General features: G+C 40.5%; 1 protein-coding gene across 24 annotated transcripts in view; it reads left to right on the top strand.

Annotated features, from left to right (window-relative positions):
* DLG2 (discs large MAGUK scaffold protein 2) overlaps positions 1-16251 on the top strand; it is a 1355349-nt gene that overhangs the window by 1194060 nt on the left and 145038 nt on the right. Inside the window, exon 1 of one of the 24 annotated variants that reach the window (XM_067466507.1) lies at positions 4035-4446. The exons of the other annotated variants lie outside the window; for them this stretch is intronic. The gene's annotated coding sequence lies outside the window, so the exon portion shown is untranslated. Of the gene's footprint in view, positions 1-4034; positions 4447-16251 lie in introns of those variants that run through there. 24 annotated transcript variants of the gene reach the window in all.

Here is a 16251-nt window from a genome sequence, read left to right as displayed (position 1 = left end):
TCTTTACCTCCCGTGATGAGGCAGGATATACCCCCATAGGGAAAAAGTATAATTTTGTCACAGTAGATTAACCACCAAGACTGCACTTAATTAAAAGGGTCTTTGTCTGCTGGTAGAAATAGACAGTGAGACTTCTGTGGAAAGTAATTCCACGAGCCCTATGAGGAGCAGCTTAAGGAGCTGGGCATGTTTAGCCTGAAGAAGAGAAGGCTGAGAGGAGATATGATAGCCATGTATAAATATGTGAGAGGAAGCCACAGGGAGGAGGGAGCAAACTTGTTTTCTGCTTCCCTGGAGACTAGGACGCGGAACAATGGCTTCAAACTACAAGAGAGGAGATTCCATCTGAACGGGAGGAAGAACTTCCTGACTGTGGGAGCCGTTCAGCAGTGGAACTCTCTGCCCCGAGGCGTGGTGGAGGCTCCTTCTTTGGAAGCTTTTAAACAGAGGCTGGATGGCCATCTGTCGGGGGTGATTTGAATGCAATATTCCTGCTTCTTGGCAGGGGGTTGGACTGGATGGCCCATGAGGTCTCTTCCAACTCTTTGATTCTATGATTCTATGATTCTAAGTTGAGGGAAACCACTCTCTTCCCTCTGTCCTCACCACATAAATCTGTGAAAGTGACAGAATATACATAATAATACCATCATTTTAAGATCTAAAAATTAAACAGTATCTCATCACTCAGTCTCCTTTCAGTGGCAATATATATGTAGGGTCCTTTCAAGCTACACAGTTATATTCTGGTAGTTCCACTTATTTGCTATGGTTTCAACTTATGGTATCCTAACATTTGCAGCTTACAATATGTTATTCTCCACCACAAAGCTCTAGTCAAGAGATCCTTCAACTTTTTAAACCGAGGACCAGTTCGCAGTCCCTCAAACTGTTGGAGAGCCAGGCTATAGTCTGAGAAAAAGCTTCCTGTTTTTTCAGACTATGCACACTGTACATGTCTTAATTGTATGCAAAAAACATGAAAGAACAATAAAAAGGGGAAGGGTTCCACCTTGACATTAAGTCTAGTCATGTCCAACTATGGAGGATGGTGCTCATCTCAATTTCTAAGCCAAAGAGCTGGTGTTGTCCACAGACACCTCCTAGCTCATGTAGCAAGCATGACTGCATGGAACCAGAAGTGGTACCTGTTGATCTACTAACATTTGCCTGTTTTCAAACTGCTAGGTTGGCAGAAGTTTAACTAACATAAGCTTACCAGTATTTCAATGGGAACTATGGTCGAGCTTTTGTCTGATGAGATAGTCAAGTTCATTGCTGTTGTTGTGTGCCTTCAAGTCATTTCAGATTTGAGGCAACTCTAAAGTTTAGGGCAGAGGACAGGTAATGACCCACAGGCCTTAGTCTGGGGACTTTTCTGCTCTAGTGTCTCAACAAACAAAAACCTAATATCCCATAGGAACATTCCATGTGACCATATCAATTAAAGTGGAATCATTGTACAGGGTTAGTCAAAATGCATAGGCCAATAAGCCATTCAATTGAATGGCTTATTGGCCTATGCATTTTGACTAACCCTGTACTATAACTGGATATTTATTTGACAGTTTTTTGCTCCCTTCCTCTAACTGCCAAGCTTTAGTTATACATTTAAAAATATTATTTACTACCCCATTTCTCAAAGATAACTCTGGTTGCTTTTCATTACTTGTTGTCTGGAATACAAAAAACATGTCACTAGCCAAAGGCAATATTAAAAATAAACACATACATAAGGCTTAATAAGAGAGAAATATAACAGGTATGCCAAGGGAAATTTAAACCAAGCATAAGACCAGAAGGGAAACACATAACATGGCCAAGTAAAAGTAAAAAGAAAATAGAAATAATACACTAAGGAAAGTACTGCATATAAAAGAGACGAAAGCATGACAGATTCATTCAAGGAAAAACCTGCAATTTTGGAAAGTGCAGTGGATGCTGCATACAGAACACTTGAGAGAAATAAACCACCAGGAACACATACCATTCAAGTAAAGCTATTTCAGCTATCGAGACAGAATCTGCTCTAGTTCTACCTAAAATCTGTCAACAAATATGGAAAACAAAACAATGTCCTACAGATAGAAAATTCTCAAAATACAATCTAGTCCCCAAGAAAGAGAACACCAGAAATTGCAGAATTAATGACACACAAGCAAAGTGATGCTCAAAACAAGGACTTTTACCATATATACACTGAGAAATGCCAGATGTCGACACTACGTTTAGGGAAGGAAGAGGAGCTAGAGATCATATTGAAGCAAAGGATTTCAGAGGAAAATCTCAACCCCCCAAATGGGGTCCTGTTAGCTCAATGTTGTGGTCACAAAAAGTTTGGCAGCAGTAAAAAATGTCTAAATCCCACCCATTTACACAAATCTGATAGCAACTGCATGCAGTGTTTACAGTAGACTCTGCAGAAAATGCTTCAGCTATATTCCACAAAAAGAAAAACCAGCTTGTTTAGCAGGTCTTGCAAATGCAGGTTTATTTTCAGTACATGTTTGATTTTTATGCCTATTTCATATTCCTAAATATCTGGGGTCACATAAACATTTCTCAGGCAGAAAGGGGTCATGAGTGAAAATAGTTCCAAAATAGTTCCAAAATCCCTAATCTAGACAATGGCCTCAGATTTGACACAAATATAGTGCTGATCTGGAGTAGATTTACACCAGACTAAATTGCCCAGTGTAGATGAGCCCTAGTGGAATGAAAATACTATACATTTGTATCTTCTTCCCTGAAGTATTCAAAAACATAAGTGTTTGGGGGAACAAGTCACAGCAAGAGTAATAATGGAGACAATGGAGTTTTGGACAACAATTGGTCCAATAGTTGGCAAACTTAAATGAGCCATTCTCCCAGAATCTGCCATATATTGTGTTTCAAATGCATGATAATGATTATGGGAAAGGGAGAGAGTAGTGGGAGGAAATAATGAGAATCATTTTGCTGCTGTGTTGTAAAGAAAGGGAAGGCCAAGACCAAGGCAAGGCAAGGAAGGGGGATAGTAATGGTTCTGACAAATGCAAATGGGAATAGGGTGCAGTGGTGTAATGAAATTGGTGTTTACAGGAACAAAACTCTAGGATATTTATCAGACTATGACATTATGTGCCAACCCCCAAACCCCAGCTGAATTGGGTTTTGTAGGTTTTTTCGAATTATATGGCCATGGTCTAGAGGCATTCTCTCCTGATGTTTTGCCTGCATCTATCGCAAGCATCCTCACTACCTCTGAGGATGCATGCCATAGATGCAGGCGAAACGTCAGGAGAGAATGCCTCTAGACCATGGCCATATAGCCTGAAAAAACCTACAACAACCCAGTGATTTTGGCCATGAAAGCCTTCGACACCCAGCTGAATTCTTCTGTAAAATAAATTTCCCCAGGAACAATGTATTGTTCTGAGATAGCCCTGTTATAATCAAAATACATCTTGAGTTGGTTGATATAGAGTGGCAATACCTATTAGCTTTACAAAAGACCTGTTTTTAGTGAACATGAACATTGCTAGAGATACTTTTTTCAAAAATAGATAGAAACAAGAGAGATTCTAGACAGACAGATGCATCATCACAGCTGTGAGCATTTTGGATTCTTCTTAGTCCTGTTGCTATAGGGACTGTCATGATGAGTTTACCACTATACTCCTGACACCCTCTTAGTGCTATATTTGGCTTGGGGAATATTTCCAGTATTCCCTTGTTTTTGTAAAAGGGTTGAAAAATCGAACCAATCTGAGATCATCCTTGGGAAGTTGTCCTCCCTTTGCTGTCTTCTCACATGGCACACCAATGTGGCATTGTCATCCTCATCCTTTTTGTGGATGCTGCATTTTCATGATACATCTGTGCCCCCAGGGGTCCACATCATAATCACTAATCAACCAGAACACCACCCTTCCTTTGGCTTTATACAGTAATGCCCTGACTTATGCCCTGGTGTAATGTCACATTTGGTCCACCCCCAGCGTCACTGCCGCATGCCTCCTTCAGCCTTCCTGCTGCTTGCGATTCCACCTCAGCCAGGTGCTCTGGGTGACAACTGAGGCGGTGGCACTGAGCCGAGGGTGGGAGTCGTACGGTTTCATTGGCTGTCACCGGCACATCCTGAGCACCAATGAGAAGCTGCGCTGCCAGATCTGATGTGTTCACTGGGATGAGTTATAACCAAATATATGTACACAGGCAGTCTGCCTGTGTGTGCATGTGGCTGAATGTCCTCCCCTCTGTGATGTAAAATGTGAGAGTCTGGGAGCTACCGGTTTTACAATTGATCTGAATCAGCGACTGAGCAGAGCCACTTGGCATATTAATTATCAAGGCGAGTGTAAACTCCGCCGCTGACTCAATTGGTGGGGTGCGGAGAATCTTGAAAAGCTGTACCGTCAGCAAGCGGGACGCTCTGCTTTTGTTCCAGACAATCCTGCCTTTCAGGTGAGTGACGGTGCTTCATTTCTTCCATCGGATGTCAGTCAATGTAGCTCATAGGTTTTGAATGCCTTCCTTTCACCTCCGGGGAATTGTCTGTGCAGCTGTCTCCGCACCATGTCCATCCCTTTATGTCATTTACCAGTCTGGGAGTCAGAGGAGAGAGAGAAAGGATGGAAGGAAAATGCATAATTGGATTCTTGAGTAACATTTGTGCAAAAATGAGTTTCTGGTTTTCTTATTATTTCTGTTAACAGGGATAGAATTGAGAATAAAACACTGCTTCTACACACCCTGCTCCTTCAGTTGTTTGCATAGCTGTTGCAAGAAAGGAGCTAAAACAGGGAGAAAGCGAGAGAGAGAGAGAGAAGCATTCCGAGCATTTTTCTGCAATATGCTCAACTTCAGATCTAATTCTATAGATACCTGGTTTGTGCCAGAAGGAGCTAAGAGTGACTTGCACACCAGTGGGTAGGCTCCAGTTCTAGAAAAGCTTATTTCCTAAAAGTCCGCGTCAATGAATTCTAGAAAGGAATCTGTCTTGGTCGCATGCCGCAAAAGCAGCTAAGCGCAACGGGTTTTGCATGTCATTGTTTCCAAGGAATATTGTGGCTGTCTGAAAATGCAGAGAGTAAAAGAGAGAGAGAGACTGCTGTGAGCAGTGACTGTCACCTGCATTTAGTTGAGGAAAATGGACACATCTGGTTTAAAACACTTGTGAAATTCACCTGACTTTCAACAGCAGGTGCAAATATGAACTTTTATCCAATTTTAGACATTTATGCCAACACAATATTCCCTTATCCTGGAATATCTCATCTTTATTTCACACACAGGGTTGAGTAGCCATCAGAATCTTGCGCTGCAATAAATTTGTTAATCTTTCAGATGCCACAAATCTCATGCTTGTGAACAATTGCTTCCACCAATACCCCACCAAATCTGAAACAGAGAGAAAAAAACCCCATGCTTTTGGATAATAGTCTTGCCAATATTATTGTACTCTGTGGCTTTCTGTGCACCTGCCTTGCCTTAATGCTCTGCTTTGTGTTATTGCCCTTTACTTTGGAGTTGGGTCTGTCATTGTAGTTTATATTTATGTACATCTGCTTTCTGTTAGGTTTGCAAGATCAGTAAGATTGGAGTGGATTTGTCTTCTGACTCTGAAGACATCTAAAGCCTTGTTCATGCAAAAATATTTGCTTCCCATGTATGTTCCCAAATGCACATTTCTGTCTGAATGTGGTTTCCCTTTTCACAATCTCCTTGATATAGCATCTGGCAAACTTGGTCTCTTAAAGTACTTTTTTACCAGACATCCAAAAGTCATTGGTAATGGTTGCTTGGTTCTATGCTGCAGACCAGCAAGTTTCTGGTTCAAACCTTACCGCAGCCATGAACTTGGTAGCTTTAGAATAACTGGAAGATCTTTACACACATGAAGTGCTATTACGATAAACTTCCAACAAACTACTTTCTCTGAGCTTGTACTTGTCCTGCTGTGCTCAGTCTGAAGATGAATAATGCTGACCTGACTCAAGGGGTTGTTGAAGGAACTGCTGTGCATTTCAAGTACAATATGATTGATAGAATCATAGAATCATTGAGTTGGAAGAGACCTCATGGGCCATCCAGTCCAACCTCCTGCCAAGAAGCAGGAAAATTGCATTCAAAGCACCCCAGGCAGATGATCATCCAGCCTCTGTTTAAAAGCCTCCAAGGAAGGATCCTTCATCACACTCTGGGGCAGAGAGTTCCACTGCTGGACAGCGCTCACAGTTAAGAAGTTCTTCCTCATGTTCACGTGGAATCTCCTTTCCTATAGTTTGAAGCCATTTTTCCATTGCATCCTAGTCTCCAGGGCAGCAGAAAACAAGCTTACTCCCTCCTTCCTGTGACTTCCCCTCACATATTTATACATGGGCATCATATCTCCTCATAGACTTCTCTTCTGAAGACTAAACATGCCCAGTTCTTTAAGCCACTCCTCGTGGGACTTGTTCTCCAGACCATTGATCATTTTAGTCTCCATCTGGACACATTCCAGCTTGTCAATATCTCTCTTGAATTGTGGTGCCCAGAATTGGACACAGTATTCCAGGTGTGGTCTGACCAAGGCTGAATAGAGGGGTAACATGACTTTCCTGGATCTAGACACTAGACTCCTATTGATGCAGGCCAAAATCCCATTGGCTTTTTTTGCCACTGCATGACATTGTTGCCTCGTGTTCAGCTTCCTGTCCATGGGGGAACTGCTCTAAGTCCCCTCGTGGAGATAAAGCAGTATATAAATAAAGTTTTGTTGTTGTTGTTGTTGTGGAGGACTCCAAGATCTTTTTCACATGTATTGCTCTCGAGCCAGGCGTCCCCCATTCTGTAGCTTTGCATTTCATTTTTTTCTGCCCAAGTGGAGTATCTTACATTTGTCTCTGTTGAACTTCATTTTGTTAGTTTTGGCCCATCTCTCTATTCTGTTAAGAAATTTCTCCAAAAGCACATATTTCCCAATCTAGAACCCCGAAGCTATTTTGGACTGCAATCCCCATATTAGCAGTGGGCATGATGGGAACTGAGGTAGAGCATATCCAGGTCTAAACACTTTTTGTCTTTATAGTTTGGGGAAGGTTGTTCTTCTGACAATAGAAACTGTCAAGAAGTCAATCTGTGTGTTTCTGGTTGATCCTGAAAGGTGACTCAGTTGCCTGAGAATATTTGTCACTGTCATATTGTCTCATTATATCAAAACTTAAATTTGTTATAATTCATACAAAAGAAAGAACTATGCATTTGCTTTTCTTCTGTGACAGATGAATGGGATTTAGATTTGCTGTCTAGATGTCACTCCAAGGAAACTTACTATTCAGCAATGCAAGTATTCAATTGATTCTAGATTATTATGAGTGTGTTGCGACAGCTTAAAAAGCCAATGGGATTCTAGGCTGCATTAATAAGAGCATCATTCTCCTATTCCAGGTGACAGGGAGGGTAGTATTACTTCCTTCAAGGTAGACATTTATCTCAAGGAAAGTAATAGTGCCTTTCTATTCTGCTTTGGCCAGACCTCGATTCGAATACTGTGTCCAGGCCAGAGCACTACCATTTAAGAAGGATATCAGCAATCTGGAGTGTGCCCAGAGAAGGGTGACCAAAATGGTCAAAGGTCTGGAAACCGAGCCCTATGAGGAGCAGCTTAGGGAACTGAGGATCTTTAACCTGGAGACGAGAAGGTTAATAGGTGACATGATACCATGTTTAAATATTTGAAAGGATATCACGTTGAAAATGGAGCCAGCTTGTTTTCTGCTGCCTCAGAGACTAGGACACAGAGCAATGGATTCAAACTGCAGGAAAAGAGATTCCACCTAAAAATTAGGAAGAACTTCCTGGTGATAAGAGCTGTTTGACAGATCGACAAGCAGACAGAGAAGTGTAAGCATCTTGCATATTGAAAGTCTAGCTTTCAATCTTTGCACTTTTGGTCATGTTTGTAGGACTGAATTATGGTTGCTGGTTTTTCCCTGTCTGGCTACACAGCCTTAGCAATTACATAGACAACAGATGCAACCTCTTCATGTTGAGAATGCCTTTATCTATGGATTCTGGATGGTATCAATGGTCAAGAGTGTTGATGATGATTGATTTGACCACAACAAATGTGATATCTCCAAATCACCCTTTAATGTTCCTGTCAGAACTTACAAAATTAGGGCCATGGCTTCCTTGAGAGATTAAATCCTGCTCTTTTTCTACTGCCTTATCTTATGAAATGTTCAGAGAACAATAGCTTCTGTGTTGCTGTGAGTTTTCTGGGCTGTATGGCCATGTTCCAGAAGCATTCTTTCCCACATCTATGGCAGGCATCATCAGAGGTTGAGGGGTCTGTTGGAAACAAGGCAAGTGAGGTTTATATATCTGTGGAATAATGTCCAGGGTGGGAGAAAGAACTCTTGTCTGCTTCAGGAAAGTGTGAATGTTGCAATTGGCCACCTTGATTAGCATTTAATGGCCTTGCAGCTTCAAAGCCTGGTTGATTGCTGCCTGGGGAATCCTTTGTTTGGAAGTGTTAGCTAGTCCTGATTGATTGTTGTCTGGAATACCCCTGCTTTTTAAATGTTGCTCTTTATTTACTGTGCCGATTTTGGAGTTTTTTTAATACTGGTATCCAGATTTTGTTCATGTTCATGGTTTCCTCCTTTCTGATGAAATTGTCCTCATGCTTGTGGATTTCAATGGCTTCTCTGTGTAGTTGTTAGAGTGGTCTAGGATTTCTGTGTTCTCAAATAATACGCTGTGTCCAGGTTGGTTCATCAGGAGCTCTGCTATGGCTGACTTTTGAGAGATGCCCTTATCCCAGAAGTTACCTTGGATCATTGTTCTGAAAATGACAGAAGACGTAGAGATGGCCAAGAACAAGTTAACTCACAATATGGCAAATATAGTTTTTTTTTTGGAACTAAAATTCCCAGAATATCCAACGATCAAGCCTGCTGTCCCATGGCACCATCATATGGCATTTCCCAGGTTTTGTACATGTCTCCCTCCCAAAAATTTGATAGGCTGAAATGTCTCCCTAAGGCTGTGTTACTGGAAATAAGAGTTTTAGATTCAACTATTCTAGCAATTGGGATCCTACCTTTTCCTCTGATTCCACCCACCACTGCAGTATGGCTCCAGAAAACCTGTCTGCAATTGAATGGTCTCAAATTTGTTTGTGTGCCAAAATGACCCTCGATATATCCCATTCAACAATGTGTTCATGTTTGCAAGAATATTTCTCATTCATCTCAAGGCTTTCTTTTGGTATCAAAATTACCTTTTTTCATAAGTAGTCTTAATGTTTTACTCTGTTTTTTGTTTTGTTTTTTGTGGGGTTTTTTGGACTTTGCAACTGCATCCATCTGTCAGAGTATTTGTATTGTGCTCATCACCATGGGGACCATTATAAGTGATGCTGGGGAAATGAAACATAAAAATATGCACACTGAAGTGAAGGAAATAAACAGTAAGGTCAATCAATTGGGGGTTGTTGGGAGTGATCTGAAAAGGGGTATTACTGAGATAGTACAGTCCAGATCATGGTAATGGCACCCAGAAAATCTGAATTCAGATCTCATCTTAGTTATGAATCAGAGTATAACCTGGGGCAAATCATCCTCTCTCGAAACTCAGAGTGAATGCAAAACAGAAATGAACAAAGCTGATAATATGTGAAAGCACTGTGATGATCCCACTGGTTGTTAGTGACTAGCAACTTTCAGGATTCCCTCCTGAAAAGTTGGAATATTAATTATTGTTGTTCTATAAGATCATAACAGTTCAGCCAATCAGTTCGTGATGCTTTGCTGCTCCAAATGCAGAGGCATCACTACCTCTGAGAATAAGTCCTGGTGATAACTGGATACCTGAGTCAGTATATGATGGAAAGCAAGAGAAGACTATCAAACACTGAAGGGTTCCTCAAGCTTCATAAAGAGGCACAAATTATTTTCTAAATGGATAGGTGTACAAGCTTCCCAAAAGAATAGTCCATTGAGGATGGAGCATGGAATGTTTGTTACATGTTGAGCATCCCTTATATGGAATTCTAACATTCAAAATACTCCAAGATTGGGTTGCTGTGCATTTTTCAGGCTATATCACCATGTTCCAGAAGCATTCTCACCTGATGTTTCACCCACATCTATGGCAGGCATCCTCAGAGGTTGTGAGGTATATTGGTAAGATTAGAAAATGTTGACCATTTCTGCTACCTTGGCAGCCACCTCTCCACTGAAATGCAACACCGCCTGAGCTCTGCAAGTGCAGCATTTTTCCAAATGAAGCAGAAAATGTTTGAAGATCAGGACATCTGTAGAAATACCAAGGTGCTTGTTTATAATATTGTCCTCCCAACCCTGCTATATACCTGCAGAACTTGGACTGTCTACAGAAATCACACTCAACTCCAGGAATGATTCCATCAGCATTGTCTTTGAAAAACCCTGCAAATATCTTGGGAAGACAGGCAGACAAATGTCAGCGTGCTGGAAGAAGCAAAGACCACCTGCATTGAAGCGATACTCCATCAACTCTGCTGAACTGGCCACATTGTCCAAAATGCCCTATCACCATCTCCCAAAGCAGTTACTCTATTCCCAACTCAAAAATGGAAAACGTAATGTTGGTGGACAGGAAAAGAGAAGTAAAGATGGGCTGATATTAGAGTTTTTTTAATAGTGGTAGCGGATTTTATTCATTTTCATGGTTTCCTCCTTTCTATTGAAATTGTCCACATGCCTGCCCAAGGGAATCCTTTGTTGGGAGGTGTTAGCTGGCCATGATTTTTTCAGGATGAAACAGGGTGAAACATGAGGAGAGAATGCTTCTGGAACATGGGTCTGGAAAACAAGCCCTATGAGGAGCGGCTTAAGGAGCTGGGCATGTTTAGCCTGAAGAAGAGAAGGTTGAGAGGAGATATGATAGCCATGTATAAATATGTGAGAGGAAGCCACAGGGAGGAGGGAGCAAGCTTGTTTTCTGCTTCCCTGGAGACTAGGATGCGAAACAATGGCTTCAAACTACAAGAAAGGATATTCCATCTGAACATGAGGAAGAACTTCCTGACTGTGAGAGCCGTTCAGCAGTGGAACTCTCTGCCCCGGAGTGTGGTGGAGGCTTCTTCTTTAGAAGCTTTTAAACAGAGGCTGGATGGCCATCTGTCAGGGGTGCTTTGAATGCAATATTCCTGCTTCTTGGCAGGGGGTTGGATTGGATAGCCCATGAGGTCTCTTCCAACTCTTTGATTCTATTATTCGTGGTCATACAGCCCAGAAAACTCACAGCAACCCAGTGATTCCAGCCATGAAAGCCTTCAAAAACACATACTCCAAGATTGTTCATATATGTGGCTGAGATGGTGACACCATTGCTTTCTAATGGTTCAGTGTACACAAAAGTTTCATGCACAAATTTGTTTAAAATATTGTGTTAAATTACTTTCATGTGTAGCCTTAGGTCTCATCTCCAGGATAGCACATTATGTACATACATGTATATGCAGATATAAGTATTTCAAAATCCCAAACTGAGACACTTCTGGCCACAAGCATTATAGATAAGGGAGACTCAACCTGTGCAAGCTGGAAAATAAAAACATGGTAAAGGATGAGGAGGAAAATTAAATGCCTACCTAGAGCTAACTGTCAGAGGCTATTATAGCTGAAACCCATAAGGTAGGGATGCTCTGCAAGATTTTAATACAAGTCACATAAACAACTCTCCATTTGGATATCAGCAGGCATCTAGATACAGATGGGGAGCAAAATGAGGACATTCTGCCTGCCCTCAATGAAATTTTCATTTAGTCCTCACATTTCTAGCATTACAGAGAGTGAGAGGCTGAAAATTGCTCTCATCTCGAATGCTGTTATTTGCTGTGCTTGCATTCCCTTTGTAACTTTGCCAGCCCCTTTTCTTTGGATGTGTAAACTGTATTTCTAAATGACCGGTTTAAGTGTTAAATTGAAATACCATGCTAGAAACATTAGAGATAAAGAAAAATTGTGGAGGGAGCAGGGAGCAGAATTCTTACTTCTGGGTAATATCCTTATACCACAATTGGTAGCAATTCTCCTGAGCATCAGTGCAGCAAACATCTATCATCTTTATTTATTTTTTTTAAAAAAGACTTCTGCTATCAGTACATCAATCCTTCAAATGCTCAAAAAGATCTTGATCTTGGGGTCCTCGTGGACAACAAGTTAAACATGAGCCAACAATGTGATGTGGCGGCAAAAAAAGCCAATGGGATTTTGGCCTGCATCAATAGGAGCATAGTGTCTAGATCTAGGGAAGTAATGCTACCCCTCTATTCTGCTTTGGTTAGGCCACACCTGGAATATTGTGTCCAATTCTGGGCACCACAATTCAAAAGAGATATTGACAAGCTGGAATGTGTCCAGAGGAGAGCGACTAAAATGATAAAAGGTCTGGAGAACAAGCCCTATGAGGAGCGGCTTAAGGAGCTGGGCATGTTTAGCCTGAAGAAGAGAAGGCTGAGAGGGGATATGATAGCCATGTATAAATATGTGAGAGGAAGCCACAGGGAGGAGGGAGCAAGCTTGGTTTCTGTTTCCCTGGAAACTGGGACGCAGAACAATGGCTTCAAGCTACAAGAGAGGAGATTCCATCTGAACATGAGGAAGAACTTCCTGACTGTGAGAGCCGTTCAGCAGTGGAACTCTCTGCCCCGGAGTGTGGTGGAGGCTCCTTCTTTGGAAGCTTTTAAACAGAGGCTGGATGGCCATCTGTCAGGGGTGATTTGAATGCAATATTCCTGCTTCTTGGCAGGGGGTTGGACTGGATGGCCCATGAGGTCTCTTCCAACTCTTGATTCTATGATTCAAGGGCCTCTTGTGGCTTTGGCCAACACAAAGGCTGCCTGAGTTCTCACTGGGGCGCATGGTATGGCTAGCTTACCTCTATAAACATTTCTTAATGTAGCGTGTTTATACCTCCATTGTCTGCACTGCATTGGGGAAAATGTTGTATTTTTGGTAATATGGTCGAGATAGTTAATGTCCATTAAACTATAAGAGTATGTGCTGAAGCTCCATACAAATTGGTGAAGGAAATATGCTAAATCAGGTGACAAAAATTGTTTTGTTTTTCATAAATTTGAAGTGAGGGTGGCATTTGTTTGTTGTGTCCTGAATCTGTCAGTGCTATTGTACCCTAATCCAATTGGCCGTATCTGGCATGAGGGATGCCAGATGTGGCTGAAATTGTACATCCATATTCAAAGGCTTGTACGACCACTGAGATACTGTCAACAATTGCCAGCCTGCTATCGAGCACAATTCAAAGTGCTGGTTTTATCCTATATAGTAGGCTTGGGCGGTTTCGTTCGTTAATTTCGTAATTCGTTATTAATTCGTATTTAAATTAGCTTACGATCCAATATTGAGCCATGCAGGAATAGTGTGAGGAGTAAATTAGATTCGAAACAATTTTTTCAATTTATTTCGTAATTGTTTCGTAATTGTTTCATTATTATTTCGAAATTATTTCGTAATTATTTTCGCATGTCTGGTGCAAGTTTTATAGTTGTTGTTTGTTTTATCACACCAACAGTCAACAACAGAGGGAGAGGGAAGCTTCAGAAGTTCCCCCTGTCCCATTTGGAGGTTTTTTTAGCATATTGCGCAATCGCGTCTGCCATTAACGAATTGATTCATAATTATACGAAATTTCGTAAATTTCAAAATTTATAAAAGGAAAATTTTGGAATTCTTTTAAAAAACGAAACGCGATGGACCCCTAAAAACGAAACGAGTTTAGAAACAAATTTTTCCATTGTTACCCAGGCCTACTATATAGCCCTAAACAGTTCTGGCTCAGCTTACCTGTCTGAACGTATCTCCCTCTATAATCCACCTTGGAGGTTACAATTGTCGGGGAAGGCCCTGCTCTCAATCCCATCTCCATCACAGGTGCAGTTGGTGGGAACAAGAGACAGGGCCTTCTCAGTGGTGGCCCCTCGTCTATGGAACTCCCTCCCCAGCGAAATTAGATCAGCACCCTCTCTTCAGGAAAAAAAATTAAGAGATTACTTTGGGATCAAGCCATTGGTTAGTAACTTTTGAGCAGTGCAATTAGTGATTACAAAATAATACAAAGATAAATGGAACAACTCTGGATTATGATTTGGATTAGGTGATTTTACTGATGGTTTTAATGTTGATATTTTAATTGTTGGATTTTATTGTAATTGTTTTAATTGTGTGGCGTCGAATTCTTGCCTTTGTAAGGCTGCTGTAGGTCCCCTTCAGAGTGAGAAGGGCAGAGTACAAATGTGGTAAATAAATAAATAAATGTGCATTTGCCAGGGCAAACAATAATTTCATTAATTTCACTTTCTAGCATGACCAAAATCCTCAGATGCTGTTCTGAGGTAAGATTGAAATACATCCTTGCAGTGGTCATTGCAATATAGGAATAGGACATAATTTCATATGGATCATATTTTAATAGAGACGTATCTAATTTTGCACATTTATTCCAATTTCAGAACCAGCACTCAGTTACTCTGCAAAATTCTCCCTCCTATGAGTTTTTCAATAAAGTCCCTGAATTAACAATGCATACCAAAACACATACATTAAGGGTGGGAAAAGACACACATATCTATGCTAGGGAAGGTAATGTCCTGAAAAATACATTTTTAAGCATTATTGCTTGAAAACAAGTATATTAGGCAAAACTGAAGACAAAAACCCAAACTCAAGGATGATTTGAATGAAAAATTATCCAAGTATAGATGAAAAAAACCAAAAAATAACCAATTGAAATTAGTAAATACATCCATCACATTCTACTTTTCACCATTGATGTTTTCTTTGGTTTCTTATATTATGTTGTCCAAGGAAGCATAGAGAGTAGGAGCAAGTGTAATACATTATAGGAGGTTAGATTTCAACTGAACTTTATAAGGATCTATTTTTTTTAGTAAAAATGATTTGGTAGTGGAATCAATTACCTTGAACAGTGATGGGAGCTTTTTTCCAGATGTCTTCCAAAAGAAGTTGGGTTGTTATTAGTGGGGATGCTCTGGCTGGCATTCCTGAATTGATAGGAGTTTAGACTTAATGTCCTATGTGAGCCCTTCAGCTCTGCGATTCTATGTTTGAACAGTTTTATCTTATGGGGAATGGTAGTATTCAATTCAATTTGTAGATGCTGAGTTGTACAGATCGTACTATTTTGCATAGTTGTACATGGCTTCAACATGCACATGGCTGCACCTTACAAATGCAGGTGCTTATGTTCATCTGGTTGCATATTTGGTTGTGCAATTTTCTATTAACTAAAAAGGCATCATTATACCATTGCTGCATGCCTCTGGGAACACATTATTAGTATTAAAATAATTTAAATTATTTATAGAGTTACAACACATCTCTTCTGCATAGAATCTTAGCCACTGAATGCTTTGGTACATCTAATACCAATATGGTCAGAAGCTCTCTAGATTTTCAGGCAATAATAGGGATGGAAAGAATATTCACAGATATTTGGGGAAAATGATTGGAAAACATGGGTTGTTGTAGGTTTTTTCGGGCTATATGGCCATGGTCTAGAGGCATTCTCTCCTGACGTTTTGCCCTCATCTATGGCAAGCATCCTCAGAGGTCATCTCACTACCTCTGAGGATGCTTGCCATAGATGCAGGCGAAACATCAGGAGAGAATGCCTCTAGACCATGGCCATATAGCCCAAAAAAAACCCTACTACAACCCAGTGATTCCGGCCATGAAAGCCTTTGACAATAGATTGGATACATGTTTTTCAAGTGTCGAGAAGCCCTGAGAAGAAAAGTCCTGGACTGACAACAATATTCAAGATTTGTTTTGCATAGAAATCCACATTTTATGTGCAAAAAATATTTCTATGCAGAAATATTTTTCATTCACAGGAAATGTTTTCCACAAATAATGTGCTGCCATTTAGTCTGCACAAGATACCCACAAGATTTAGTCTGCACAAGATTTAGTCTGCACAAGATTCAGTTGTGATTGTTTTGTATAGAAAATAATGTTTTCTACATAGGAAGCAGACTTTTCTGTGTAGGAAATAATTCTGTGTGCAAATATTTTCTGCACAGAAAATGCTTCTTCCTATATAGAAAATGCTGTTTTCTTTACAATGATCACATACAAATTTTGCGCATAATAAGTCATTAATTAGAAATTGGTTTTTAAAAAGTGTGTTTTTCCAATCCTTTCTCATAACAGGTAGAAAAGAAATGTTTAAATTGCTTGTTGTTTCCTTTAA

This window comes from Anolis sagrei, chromosome 3 (genome assembly GCF_037176765.1).
Source record: "Anolis sagrei isolate rAnoSag1 chromosome 3, rAnoSag1.mat, whole genome shotgun sequence".
Taxonomy (NCBI): Eukaryota; Metazoa; Chordata; class Lepidosauria; order Squamata; family Dactyloidae; genus Anolis; species Anolis sagrei.
Note: the sequence above shows the minus strand (reverse complement) of the source record. Positions and strands in the feature narration are given on the sequence as shown.